The 14,890-nt window shown below is 32.8% G+C and overlaps 1 protein-coding gene across 6 annotated transcripts in view; it reads left to right on the plus strand.

The window, feature by feature from the left end:
- Window positions 1-14,890, plus strand: part of NUBPL (nucleotide binding protein like) — a 180,050-nt gene that overhangs the window by 34,910 nt on the left and 130,250 nt on the right. The gene's annotated exons all lie outside the window — the stretch shown is intronic.

Consider the following 14,890-nt stretch of genomic DNA (forward strand, 5'->3'; position numbering starts at 1 on the left):
TCCCTAGCCTTCAGTGCCATCAATAGGACAAAGTAATTTTTTGAGTAAATCTTTAATATTTACTACTTTCATTGTTACATTTTCTCATAGTGCTATCAAATATAAAGCTTTAAGAACAAAAAATTCTATGATCAAAAAATGAAAAATTGGAACAACTGGTGACTTTTCTTGAAAAATTGTTTTAAGTGAAATTAGTTTATTGAAATTTATTTCTAATTATAATAAGAATATAAAATTGAATAATTTCTTTTTGTTTCTTATTGAGCTTTTTATTTTCCATGGATCTAGAACAAAATAACTGTATTTACAAAGGGTGTTTATTAGATTATATGTATAATAGAAGTATTTTTTTGTTGTTATAAAATTAGTTGTACACCTTGTCTGCTATTTAAGGTGCTTTTGTTTGTGGTTTAGTTGTTGGAGTCAATTACAGTGTTAATTCTGTATAACTGGATTCTTCTTAACAGTTTGAAGGAAACTTGAAGATCTAGTAATGATAAAATTGACCCTAGTGGTTTTTACTGCAGGCACTCAGTGGTTTTCTCGTTTTGTGAAAATATAAACTTAAAAGTTGTTATTCTACTTTCCTTGTTCTTTGTCCTTTTATTGGAATTCATATTTAGTTTGCAAATATGTGACATGAGCCAAGATGTCAAACTTTCACAAGAAGTAATGAATTTGCATACTTTAATGATAGACTCATTATGTCTGTTTCTCTATTGAAGTAATGTGAAAACTGGTGCGTACAGCAAATGAGTGATGGCAAATGGAGCCCTTGGTGTCACTCTTTTCTTAAGTTAGTCTGTTTAGTCTATGCCAACAAAAATACTTGAACTTTAATTTGTTCTTGTTTTACTGAAGCTGTAATCTTAAAATTGATGTTTGCAAATTGGCTGCCATTAAATAAGCTTTCTGGTAAAGATGAGCTACTGGAAATCTTAGACAGCCTGAAAAGAATACATTGTGTATTGACAAGCTGTTCTTAAGCCCCACAAGAAGTAAACTAAGGCATCACTTAAATGAATGTGAATTCTTAAAAGCCCAATTTAGAGATTATTTTTTGAATCTTAGATAAACCTGCCACCATTATACTAATTGGCATCATTTTGATATTTATAATTTTATCATGTTCATTTATCCTATTGTACTCTCTATTACAAAAAACAAAATGAAACATGAAAGTATATATCTAATTAACAATAGAGAAAAACTGTGAAAGATTTGTTTTCAGCAGTTCAGATTTTGTGGGGATAGACCAGTGAGCTGAATCTCAGCTTTATAAATGTTCCTCTGTTCTTGGGCCTAGCTAGACAACCTTAGGGGCAATAGGACTTCAGGATTGTCCTTTTTCTTTTCATTATCTAAACACATATGATAATGTAGTTTTAGTCAGTTTGTTCATTTTAAAACTCCATGTTAGGTTTTGCAGATTTTACACTTATTCGCATTCTCATATCTTTTTTTTTTTGCGGGGGTTGGGGGGCGGTTATAGAAAAACCACACTTTTTTTTTTTTTAAGTTGTATGGTATTTTAGCTTTGATTACCGAGAGAAATTTAATATTTGATTCTAGAGAAGTGAATTCAGTAACTGGAGAAAAATTTAAGTTTATAATAATTTTGGGTTTCTTAAGCTAAGAATGTTTATCAGCTTAAAATGACAGTAGCGGCTTGAATGTTATTATGCAAAATTGTGGTAATGGGAAGTCTAACCAGTTTGTAGAAAGAGTATTATACAAAAACTTCAACAGGTTGACATTGTAATGAGTGCAAATGACTAATTGCTTTGGAAAACGAATGAAATTTAGAACAAAATCCATGTGCAGTTGGGGAAACTATCTTCTAAGTATGAATATACCTTTTTTTTTAAAAAAAAAAAACAACAAATACCAGTTATTTTTGTCTTTTTTAACTTCCTCAGTAACATGATATTCAAATTTCATATTACAGTATAGCCAAATTGTAGCCCTAGAAATTATTGAGTAGAAAGGTTTTCAATTGAATTACAAGTGAATATTAAATGGTAATTGCACACAGAAATGTGTTGCTGCATTTCACTAACATAAATATTTTTTTGTTATGTTCATGTTGAGGATTTTCACTGAGCTTTCTCAAATGACTCTTATTGGTAGAAATACCTGCTTTCTTTCATAGTTGTGAGGACAAATCACCTTCAGAATACTTGTGAATTTATTTCTACTTAGTTTTACAAAAGAATGCCTTTTAATATACTAAGCAAATAAAATAGGAACATTTTAAGGCCTGTGGAGAGAGGTTACTAAAATCGAAACGTCAAGTAATTTTATTGAGGATGACATAGTGCTTATTAATGATTAAATGTAAGACTTTTTTGAGTCTTACATTTTTTGAATTTCTTTTCTGTTGTTGGGGTTAGAAATTTTGCACTCATGTCGCAATATTCTGCTCTGTCTGTCTGAAGGTATTAAGCATTTTTCAAGTTTAGGAATTGTGTGTGGGGGTTTATGAGACAGAGAAATTGTGGAAAATCAGCTTGAGCAAAAGACCTCATCTCCAGTAAGAACTACAAGGAAGCAACTAAGATTTCTTAAAGTGCATAAAGAATGAGAGTGAACTTTACTTCTTTCTGAAGTCACCTTGCTGTTTCCTTTCAGGGAAGAGATTTAGGGGTGTTACTAAAGTCATCGACATGGATGATTAAATTCTAATGCAGTCGATGGAGCTCTCAAAACTTCTCATTTATAATTTGCTTTCTCTGGTCATTGTCTTTTGAACCCTTAGTTTCATCTGATGCTAGAGTTCCTCTGCTTATCTTTGAGAAAGTTTCCGTAATCACAGTGTTACAGGAATGTCTTTTTCCTTGCTACTTTCCTGCATTATGTTTGTAATCTTTTTTATACCTAGAATATTAAGACAAGGTGATATTCCTAACATAATCAGGGGTTGATGAATAGCCAGCTGCTTTTTGGAGTTTTACTTGTTCTGCCACAAATCATCTTAGCTAGGGGCTGCAGCAAGAAAAGTTATTAAAGGATGCCTTATTTAATCACAGGACAACCAAATGTATTTTAGTAGCTACTGCCTATTAATTTTGGTTGTCTTTCACAGGATGGCAGCAAATAGTGCTAACCAGATATATCTGTATATTTATCAAACAGGCCGTACCTCTTTGTGTTTATGATTAGCACCTGCCACAAGAAAAGATTGGTATTCTCCTATACCTCTTTTACTTTTTGAGTTGTATTAGAGGGCTGTCCTTAAGATGTGTAGATTATTAGTACAGTACATTCATAACATGCCCATATCTGTTAAGGCTATTTGTGCCTCACATTCCTCTCTTCCAGTCTAGTTCAGGTTAAAAACAAACAAACAACTTTTTTTCTTCTTATTTCTTAAACTTTTGGTCATTTTCAATGTTGTTCAAAATTATCAGCACATTTTCAGTATTTTCTCTCAGATGAAAATAAAAGAACTTACTATTGTTAGGTAGTTGTAGGAGGATTAGCTTGCAGTTTTATTTGTAAAACTCAATTTTTATTTATATGCCTTGCAAAATTTTTGCTTTGTAAAATAGACCCATATTGTTGGTTCCTAGTTACTTTAGTAAATTCACTGGGTACTTTAGAAACCTTTTAGGGGTACTTTAACAAAACATGCTGCTCTTTTTAATTTTAGGTTAACAGAAAGTAAAGCATTTTAAAAGGAGAGTAGTTTGTGAAAGCAGGATGTTAAATGAGTTTTGAAAATGGAAGATGTGGGGGAACATTCATCTATGAATTGAGAACTCTATGGGAAAAGGCAAGAGGCCATAAATAATGTCACTATATATAAAGAAACATGAAAAGTTTTGATGGTCTAGAATTGGTGAGGATAACTAGAGAGAGGAGAAATTAGATATGCTATTCCCCCCCGGCTTCCCCCAAAAGGCAACAAAATAAGTCATCTTTTTCATTTCCTTCTGGACTAGTACTCTAGATTTTGTGTATGTGGTATGCATCCATACAGGGAAATGGATGAAATGACATCTTGTTCATCAAGATTGTATAGATTTTTGTACACTCATGTTCATAGCAGCATTATTCACAGAAGCTAAAATGTGGAAGCTACCCAGTGTCCATCAATAGATGAATAGAAAAGGAAAATGTGGTATATGCATAAAATGTAATATTATTCAGCCTTGAAAAAAAAAATTCTGACATATTCTGCAACATGAATGAACCAAGAAAGAGGACATTATTCTAAGTGAAATAAGCCGGTCACAAAAAGAGAAATACTGTATGATTCCTCTTATGTGAGGCACTCAGAGTAGTCAGCCTCATGGAGACCGAAAGTAGAATGGTAGTTGCCAGGAACATGGTAGAATGGGGAGTTGTTTAATAGGTATAGAGTTTCAATTTTAGGAAGTGAAAAGAGTTATGGACGGTGGCGATGGTTGGACATTCTGAATGTATTTAATACCATTGAACTATACACTTAAAATGATTAAGATCGTAAGTTTTATGTTATATATATTTTACCACAATGAAAAAAGTTGAAAAAAAAAAAGAATATTGGATAAGTTTGCTCTGGCAACATTACCAGTACTGGACATAACAATACAGGGTTTCTTCAATAGTATCTATGGTATTGAACCAATGAATCAATCTGTTCTTTACAAGAGCAATGAATCATTGTAGAATAGGGAGAAAATAGAATAGTGGTGTTTTATTGGGAGACTTACTATGCTTGGCTGAGGGAACTTTACTAGCTGACAAGTTGTTATGAATTATAGCATAAAATTATATTTTCATATCATGAAAAGTGATATAAGTTTAAAATAATGTTATCATTACCAATATTTCCATTTGTAAAACTACCAGAAATTACAAAGTTCTATATGATTGATCTGGTTCCTGTCTTCTATCTACTTCTACAGCCTCAATTCCAATAAGCTTGCCTTGTTACTCAGTGAACACCAGTTACAGTGGCCTCTGTTTCTCAAAAATGCCAAGCTCTGTGCTGTCTCAGGACCCTCACACATTTTATTCTCTCTGCCTGAAATGTCTTCTGCCTCTACTGTCTTCCACCCCTTCCCCACAACTAATTTCTACTCATCAGGTTTCAGTTTTAATGTTTCTTCTTCCACGATGCCTTTTCTGACTCCTCAGTCTCCTTATTGCAATTGCAAAGATAGAGTTTTTGAATTATCTGTTTAGTTTTTTTTTTTAAGTCTTTCCTATTAAGACAATACAACATCCACAGAGCAGAGACTCTCTTACTTGGTTTGTTTCTCTAATGCTTGGTATGTAGTAGATGTGCAATAAATCTTAGTTGAATAAATGAATATGTTTCCTGCTAAGTGTTTTGTGCATTAGCTGCATAGTTTATTTTCTGCTTTGGGTATATGAGTAACTTAATTTGCAAACTATATGTGTATATATATATTTATGAATATTAAAGACAGTTTTAAGATAATATCTTAACAGTTAATCTTTGAGATATATCTGAGTCGCTCTTAATACTATTTTTTTTACATTTTTAAGAAAAAAAGAACCTATGTAGTTAGTAATTTCATTTTTGAGAATTATGTTATATAGATTGAAATGATTGCTATCTCAAATTGTTTCAGTACTGGGACTATGAACAACCTGGAAGAAGAGAAGGAACTAGTAACTCAGCATATACCATCATTCTTTCTTCCTCCCATTCTCCTTGCCATGATAAACTAGTGCATGGACACTAATACAAAGATTTTGTTTGAGACTATTTGTTCTGGAAATTGTTATTTGGAATGGGTTAGGAGAAGTGATGAGTGAGGAAGCAGTGACAGTAAGATTTTGATTTTATTCTGCTATCTCTGAGGTCTTTTAGTTAAGGGAAAGAAAGCAGAAATAGCAGCTTGCAGTTTAATGGACTTTGGGATTTCCCTTGCAGTACACAAACCACATACTTCTTTTGAAGTGATGGAATGTCTTATACTGGGTTCTCTGGAAAGTAGAGCCCTAAGCAGTATTAATTAATTTATTAGAGAGTGCAAAACTGGACTAAGGAAGGAGAAAAGGAGGGAGAGCCAATGTGAAAATGTGCTTTCAAGGTGGTTCTTGCTAAATGTGACAGATTGCTTGACTTCCTGGGACTATATAAACTCCATCTCAGGACAGGTATCTGGGAGAATAGGGGAAGAATTTATCTAATTGACCAAAGGCTCACCTCAGGAGGTATTAACTCACCTTCTCTGCTAAGTTCTATATGAGTGAGTCCCGGCAGAGTTCTGTGGTGTCTGGTAGTGTCCATTCTTTGGGATCAACACGGAAGTCTTGGGGTAGGTAGTGAGAGGCACACAGTGTATATTCTGAAGTAAGGGATGGTCAGGTAGTTTCTTTGTGAGACCAAGTGGAGCTGGTTGCCACAATGGTGGCTGAAATGAGAGCTACGTGAGGCTAAGAGGGTCTGGGGTGATGCACATGGGGCTTCTGATACATGGGGATGGAGCTGAGTATCAAAGTCTAGAGTTGAAAATTTGGCTTCTTTATGATTGAGGTTTATAGGGGACATGTGATGCTGGTCAGTTTTAAGTACAGTAGTATTGTGGGGATTGGGACTCTAATATAAGGGCTAAGTTTTAATGGATGGTTATATGAGATAAAGACAGATCTACCTGTAAACCACTTTCTAATTTCAAACAAATGATTGTACGATTTGATACTGTGTGTTGTACATTTAACCCAGAAGCCTCACAATAAGCAAGAATGTTCTTACTGTTAGATTTGGGAGAGAATAATAACTAAAAATTGAGATACCAGTCTTAGTAATCAGGAAGACCTGAGTTCAGATGGCTGTGTTTGCATATATTAGTAGGCACCATAGTCATTGGAAGAACATTAGGGGCTTTTTAAAAATAAAGATTTATTACAGATTCTTATTGTTGGAAAAAGACATACACGCACACATACACATATATATTTAAGTAAAGCATCTTTTAAAATTTTGTTACTTACAAATTAACTAGCACAGATTTAACATAAAAATGATTGGTGTTAAATTTTGCTTACTTTAAACCCAATTTTATAATTTGCAGTTGTTTCAAAAGTGAAATGTTAAAGGAGACATTGTTTCTATTTATTTAGCAAACATTTACTGAGTATCTTCTGTGTAGTTAGTAGACATGAGAAATACTTGGTTCTTGGCTATCAAATCCAATAAGATTTGATCCCTGCTTTCAGGAGCTTTTTGGAAACATACTAGCTAATAATCATAAGCATAAATAAATGCTATAATAGAAGTATAAGCATTGTTCTTTGTGAACTTAGAGATGGTGACTCTAAGTCAAACTGGGAGCTTAGAGAAAGCTTCTTGAAGGAGGTGATTTTTGAGCCAAGTTATGAAAAATAGATGAGTCAGGAGTTTGTTATAAGAAGGGATTGGGGATTGAAAGTGAAGGGGACAGGCCAGGAAGAGGGGATAACATATGAGTTAAAAGGCTGCAGAATACAAGTTGTTTGGCATGGCAGAAGTGAAGAGCTTCTGTGGGTGAGTTGCAAGAGTAAGATTAGGGCCAGAAAGGTAGGTGAGGGTCCTGTCATAAAGACCTTCTTGTCCTTGTTTGAGAAGATGAAGTGTACTTCAAAGGCTATGAGAAGCTATCTTGGATTTTAGGAAGGGGAATGACACTATCAATTTTGCATTCTAGGAGCATCACTCTGACAGCATTGTGGAGGAAAGGTAATAGTGATGCAGTGAATCCACTTTTAATAACCCAATACAAAATGGATGAACAATACAGTGAAAGAGTAAAAATGATAGAATCAGTTCTTTATACTTCTTTACCCCTATGCTTACCCTACTCTCATGGTCATGGAAATAAGTAAGGAAACAACTGGGCTCATCACAGTCCCTTAATTTCTTTATTTTCCTATTGTCTGGGTTTTTTTTTCCTTAAACCTAAGTTCCTCAGAGGCTCCAAGGGATAGACATATTGTGATCACTGTGAGATACTTGAATTTACACATAGCAACTTCATTTAGACATACTCATTTTCAAAAACCCTCACTGTTTTTGGCATTTTGACTGTTGTGACATTTATGTTCCCCTTTTGCTATCTAATTTATTACTACCCATTGAAAATGTGGACTGTTTCTTGGCCTTGCTAAGATATCTGGTCACCCTTTGAAAAGATTACCTTTAATCTTTTATGATAAATGAAGCTGTATAAATAACCAGCCATAAAACTCATATAAGTAATAAATATTGGTGGATATGTAAGATTCTGTTTATAGCCATGATTTATATCATATCTAATTGTTGGTTATCATTTTTTTAAAGCAAGAGCAATAAACTACAAACTAATTTATCTGTTGCATCTTCCCTGTCAATAAAATGAATGTAGCATTGTGGCATTGAACCAGATGAGAACATAAGAAAGCAGAATCTAATCACTCAATAGAGAGATTAGTGTGATCTATAATATACAAGAATGTCACCATTTTAAAGCAGGCAATTAAATGTTGTGTTAGGAGGTGGCTTAAAAAATTGAAGGAATGTATGATATATTGATATTGGGTTGCAAGAAAAGTCATGGGTTTGAAAAGTCCTAGTATTACAAAACAAACAAACAAACAAACAAACAAACAAAAACTTAGCATGCTAGCCAGTTGGAACTCTCCTGGAAGAAGCCCCTTGGTTCTGTGACTCTATCATGCTTGGTAAACATGCTACCTTTAGTTATGAAACGGATCAAATCTGTTAGTATTAACATGTTTTATATTGTTTAGAAAAAAAGTTTTATAATCATTGTGATACTATATGTTTGTATTTGTTTTAAAAGGTGTTTGAAACATTTAAGAAAACCAAACATATTAGAGAATCTGATGTTTTGTGATTTTAATTTGAAATGTTTGATATTAAAAATATATTATATATTAACTAGGATTATGTTTGGTTATGTGTGAAGGAAAACCCAACACAATAGTAGCTTAACCAAGATAGCTTATTTCTCTTTGACATGAGTTTGGAGGCCATCCATTCAGGCTGATACGACAGTTTTATTACGTAAGTCTTCAGGAACCAAAGTTTTTCCCGGTTCTGTGTTACACTACAAGTAGGAGGATTTTAATTTGAAAGAAGTAAAATAATTCGGCTAATTTTCTAAATAGTGTTAGAGCATTCAAGATAATTGGATTTGTTCCATTTATTAGTTTGGTTTATTAAATTTACAAGAGTTGTTTAGTTATTTAGAATGATTTTGGTAGTTTCTAAGATTTAAGAGAATCAGACTTATTTTGATTTGTAAATGTAATTTTAACTGTTTTAGGCAACTTCATTTAACTAGCTTTATAATTGGAGATAATTGTTAGGGGAATTCAATCTTCAATGAGTTAATTAAACATGAATAAAGGAAGTAATTGTTTTTATTTTTATACTAAACTTATAAATTATATATAAAATAACATGATTTGTAAGATGAACATAAAACTTATAAAACAGTGTAAAAACACACTGTTTTAATTAATTAAATATTAAATACAAGTAACTGTGGGTAGTCATTTTTGCATAATAAAGGCCCCCTAAAAGTTGACATTCCTGAAAGTAAACATATGAGGAGATAATATGCTATGTATATGGAGTTGAGACTGCTGAAGTTATATTTTTTAACTTTTAACTGTATATTTTATGTTGTCAAGGAGGAGTAAATCTCTTAATATTCACATAATATCTTTCATTGGACTTTGACAAGTTTAGTTCTTTACTCTTATGAGATTCAAATAAAAGATTTGTTCCAGTAGTGACAGTGTTATCAAAAATGTTAAGACATGTATACAGAGGAAGTCTTTAAGACATAAACTAGTTGACATTGGTTTGAGTCCAAGTAATTTCAAATGTGTATAAAGATAAAACCTAACTAAGCTTGTTGTGGAAGTGGCTTTCATTGCAAAATGCTGTCTTCATACTTAATGTCCATTGGCTACTTCTTTGAAGGCTTAATATAAAAATGCCTATGTTTAAAACTGTTTTGAAATTAGATACTATTCTGGATCTTTGGGTATTTGTTTAAAAAGCTGAATTGTTTCTCAAATTTTAACTTAGCATTTTTAGCATGAGTGACTTTTCAAAAAATTTTTATTTTTCAATTACAGTTGACATTCAGTATTATATTAGAATCAAATGTTCAGCATAGTGGTTAGACATTTATTTAAGAAGTGATCCCCTCGAAAAGTCTAGTACTCACCTGGCATCATACATAGTTATTATTATATTATTGACCATGTTTCCTATCCTGTATTTTAAATCTCTGTGACTGTTTCGTAACTGCCAATTTGTACTTCTTAATCTCTTCACTTTTTTCACCTAGCCCTCCAACCCCCCTTCCATCTGGCAACCATCAGTTTGTTCTCTGTATTTATTAGTCTGTTTCTGTTTTGTTTCATCATTTATTTTGTTCTTTAGATTCCACATATAAGTGAAATATATTGTTTGTCTTTGTCTGACTTATTTTCTAAGTGTAATACCCTCTAGTTCTGTCCATGTTGTCATGAGTGGTAAAATTTTATTCTTTTGTTATGGCCGAGTAATACTCCATTGTATATATGTACCACATCTTCTTTATCCATTCATCTATTGATGGATACTTAGGTTGCTTCCATATCTTGGCTATTGTAAATAATGCTTCAGTGAGCATAGGGATACATATAGCTTTTCAAATTAGTGTTTTGGATTTCTTCAGAAAAATACCCTCAAGTGGAATTGCAGGGTTGTAAGGTAGTCCAATTATTAATTTTTTGAGGAAACACCAGACTGGTTTTCATGCTGGCTGCACCAATTTGCAATCCCACCAACAATGCACCAAGTTCTCTTCACCACATCCTTGCCAACACTTGTTCTTTTTAAAAAATTTATTGATGATAGCCATTCTGACAGGTGTGAGGTGATATCTCATTATGGTTTTAATTTGTATTCCTCTGATAATTAGTGATGTTGAACACCTTTTCATATTGTCTGTTGGTCATCTATATGATCTCTTTGGAGAAATATTTATTCAGGTCCTCTGCTCTTTTTTAAATTGGATTGTTTATTTTTTTGGTGTTAAGTTGTATGAGTTCTTTCTATATTTTGGATATTAGCCCCTTATCGGATGTCTTTAGCAAATATCTTTTCCCAGTCAGTGGGTTGGCTTTTTGTTATGTTGATCATTTCCTTTGCCGTGCAAAAACTTTTTAGTTTGATGTAGTCCCATTTATTCTTTTGTTTTCCTTATGCGAGGAGATATATATACAAAAAATATTACTAAGAACAATGTTAAAGAGTTCACTGGGTATGTTTTCTTCTAGGAGTAGTTTTATAGAATGAGTGACATTTTTGAGGAATGGGCTATCTCAAGTATTGAGTAATACCCACTTAAAGTTTCCTTCTCTTTAGATAAATGATGCCTTCCCCTCCCCCCTTTGGTAATAATATTTTCAATATCTGTGCCCTGATTTTAAAGATACCAATACTACATAAAAAACAAACTTTATGAAACTATCGAGTTTGTGGAGTGCTTCTTTGAAGAATGAAGGTTTTTTTTGTTTGTTTGTTTTGCTCTTTTGTACCAAAAACCTCTTGATAAGGCCAAATTCTGTGCTCTCCTTTGTAGGCCTTTTTTGGTTGCAAGTTTACATTTGTCTACTGATTGTGTGGTTAGCGTCTTTCTCTCCCATAAACTTTGTTTTATGATGCTGTGTCTGTTTTTCTTTGCCATTGTATCCCTAATTCCAAACTTTCCTTGGTATATAGTAGGTAATCAGTAAATAAGTTGAATGAGTGAGTGAATGGGAAGAAGTCAGTCTTAAATGATGAGTATTCATTGGTCTTTTAAAATAAAATTTATTTTTTACAGACATGTAATTTATATTTAGTCTTTCTTAGGGTTACAGCTATTATATAAGTTAATTGCCTATAATCTTGAATGGCATAGCGTTGAATTTTTACTATTCTAGAAATGCTTTGTAACCAAAATCACAAAACTATCCAACATTGCGAAGTTTCATTACCCTCTGGATAGTCTCCAGTTTACTGTGGGGTCACAGACATCTGTGACTTTGCTTCTTATTCTTTCCTTTTATTTCTTATCTATATACTCTCATATATGGGCTATTCATTAAGCCCCCAAACCTCTAATATAACTGAATGGGTAATGTAGTAAGGCTTTTCTTGTAAATACAAAGTGTTTATGGAAAGGAGTTGGCCCCTGAGTATTTATAAATCTTTTATTTTATAGTTTTCATGTCTTTATTATATTTTTTTATTACTTCACAGCTATATCTTTTTTTATTATAGCATTTTTTGTTATGTTAAATCAATATTTTCAGTAGTCTTCTTAAAATAGTTTTTCATTTTTATGCTTTGTATCTTTTCCTTTCCTCTTAAAACAAATTAAGTTTATATAATTTTTTTTCACCACACTGGTATAAAGGCCACACTAAAGCCAGTTTTTTTTTGTCTTTGGCTGTACATCTATTTATCTATTTTCTCTCTTGTATTCTGTTTATGTTCTTAATTGGGTCTTTTTATAGTGGCAGTCATAATTTTGTCATAATATTTTTTATGTTTAGACTTTATTGTTGCTTCACAACATACACATTAACAGGCATTTTAGTTATTATAAGAAGTGCAGTTTCGTGTTAAGCCCTTATCATATGGCTACTATATCTTTTTCTTGTCCCACTATGTCACTTTTGTTCTGCTAACTTACCACTAAATGCTCTTCTTTGGTCACTGTTTTATGGGCATGTATTGCTACCATGTTTCAAGTCTCAGCTCCTGATTCTCTTGTACTTGTAGCTCGCTATTTCTACTTAAAAATGAATTTGAGATTTTTAGAAGCCAGGTGGACTAATAGAAGAAAACCAGTCTTATTTGTCATATAAATAGATAAGAAGGCTGGAAATGCCACTATATAAGCAAAAAGATTGGGGATTACAGAAATTTAGTTAAAAGATATATCACAATAACCAAAAATAGTCAACTGCAATTTTACAGCTGGTAACCCTAGCTAAGACCTTTCATGGACTTAAAAGATGATTCAGATTAATTACAGAATAAATTGATGTATCAGAGCACTGATATTATTTCAGGGACTGTGGACATATCAGGCAATAGAAGGAAAAGCTGCTCCTATAATAGCTTACCTTCCAACTGTGTGTTATCTTCTGATCTCATATATGTTGTCATGACCTTCTACCTCCTCCTCCTTTGGTCATGTATGTGGAAAGAATATGAGACTTAGGATGAAATAGGCCTAGATTTATTTTTAAATGAAATGGATAGAAGACCTAAATATAAGACCTGAAACAGTAAATTGCATAGCAGAAAACATAAGTACTAAATAAACTCATGGACCTTGCTTTTAGAGAGGATTTTATGAATTTGACCTCAAAGGCAAAGGAAGTAAAAGCCAGAATAAATGAATGGGCTATATCAAACTAAAAAGCTTCTGTACAGCAAAAGAAACCATCAACAAAACAAAGAAGCAACCAATTGAATGGGAGAAGATATTTGTAAACAACACCTCTGATAAGGGGCTAATATCTAAAATATATAAGGAACTCATACAACTCAGCAACAACAACAACAACAACAACAACAAAACAAACAACCCAATTAAAAAATAGGCAGAGGACCTGAATAGACACTTCTAAGAAGACATACAAACGACCAACAGACATATGAAAAGATGCTCAATTTTTCTACATATTAGGGAAATGCAAATCGAAACCACAATGATACCACCTCACACATGTAAGAATGGCTGTTATCAACAAGATAAGTAATATGCGTTGGAGAGGTTGTGGGGAAAAGCACTCATACACTGCTGGTGAGAATGTAAATTGGTACAGCCACTCTAGAAAACAGTATGGAGGTTCCTCAAAAAATTAAAATTACCATATGACCCAGCAATCCCTCTTCTGGGTATCTACCCCCAAAATTCGAACATTTATCCATAAAGATATATGCACCCTGATGTTCATTGCAGCATTATTCATGGTGGCCAAGACATGGGGACAACTGAAGTGTCCTTTGATAGATGATTGGATAAAGAAGATGTGTTACATATGTACAATAGAATAATATTCAGCCATAAGAAAAGATGAAATACTGCCATTTGTGACAACATTAATGGATCTTGAAATTATCATGCTAAAAGAAATAAGCCAGACAGAAAAAGTTAAGAACTATATGATAACACTCTTATGAGGGGTAGAAAACTGAAAGCAACAAATGAACAAGACAGTCAAAGACTCATAGACACAACAGTCTAATGGTTACTAGAGGAAAAAGAAGGAGCAGGGAAGTAGATAAAGGTAGAGGGGGTCAAATATATGGTGATGGAAGGAAATTTAACTTTGGGTGGTGAACACACAATGCAATATACTTGTGATACATTATTGAATTGTATACTTGAAACTTATATAATTTTGTTAACCAATGTTGCCCCAATAAATTCAGTAAAAATAAAAAAAAGAAATAGACCTAAATTCAAATCCTTACTGCTTTTGTTGCTAGCTGCTTAACTTTGGGCAGATTACCTTAGTTTTCTGATTTTCAACTACTTCATATGAAGAATGACATATGAAGACCTCCTATATAATATGAAGACAGCTTGCCCAAGAAGATAGCTGGTAAGTGGCTAATTGCTTATAAGAAATAATATTTCACTGCACTAAAAAGTCTTGGATGACTAAATATCGAGTATGAAGGTTTCTTTTACTATATCTTTACTTTTGGCTGTTTAGCTATTTACAAAATTGTTTTGGCTATTACATAAACATATTTTTGAGCACTAACTATACTAAGCAAAGGGAATATATGATATGTAGTTGGGGAGGCAGGATAGAGGCAGAAGAAACATAAATAATCACATAGGTAACATTTAATGTCAGATGCTGGAGGAGGTGAGAA

Source organism: Pteropus alecto, unplaced genomic scaffold (assembly GCF_000325575.1).
Source record: "Pteropus alecto unplaced genomic scaffold, ASM32557v1 scaffold171, whole genome shotgun sequence".
NCBI classification, from domain to species: Eukaryota; Metazoa; Chordata; class Mammalia; order Chiroptera; family Pteropodidae; genus Pteropus; species Pteropus alecto.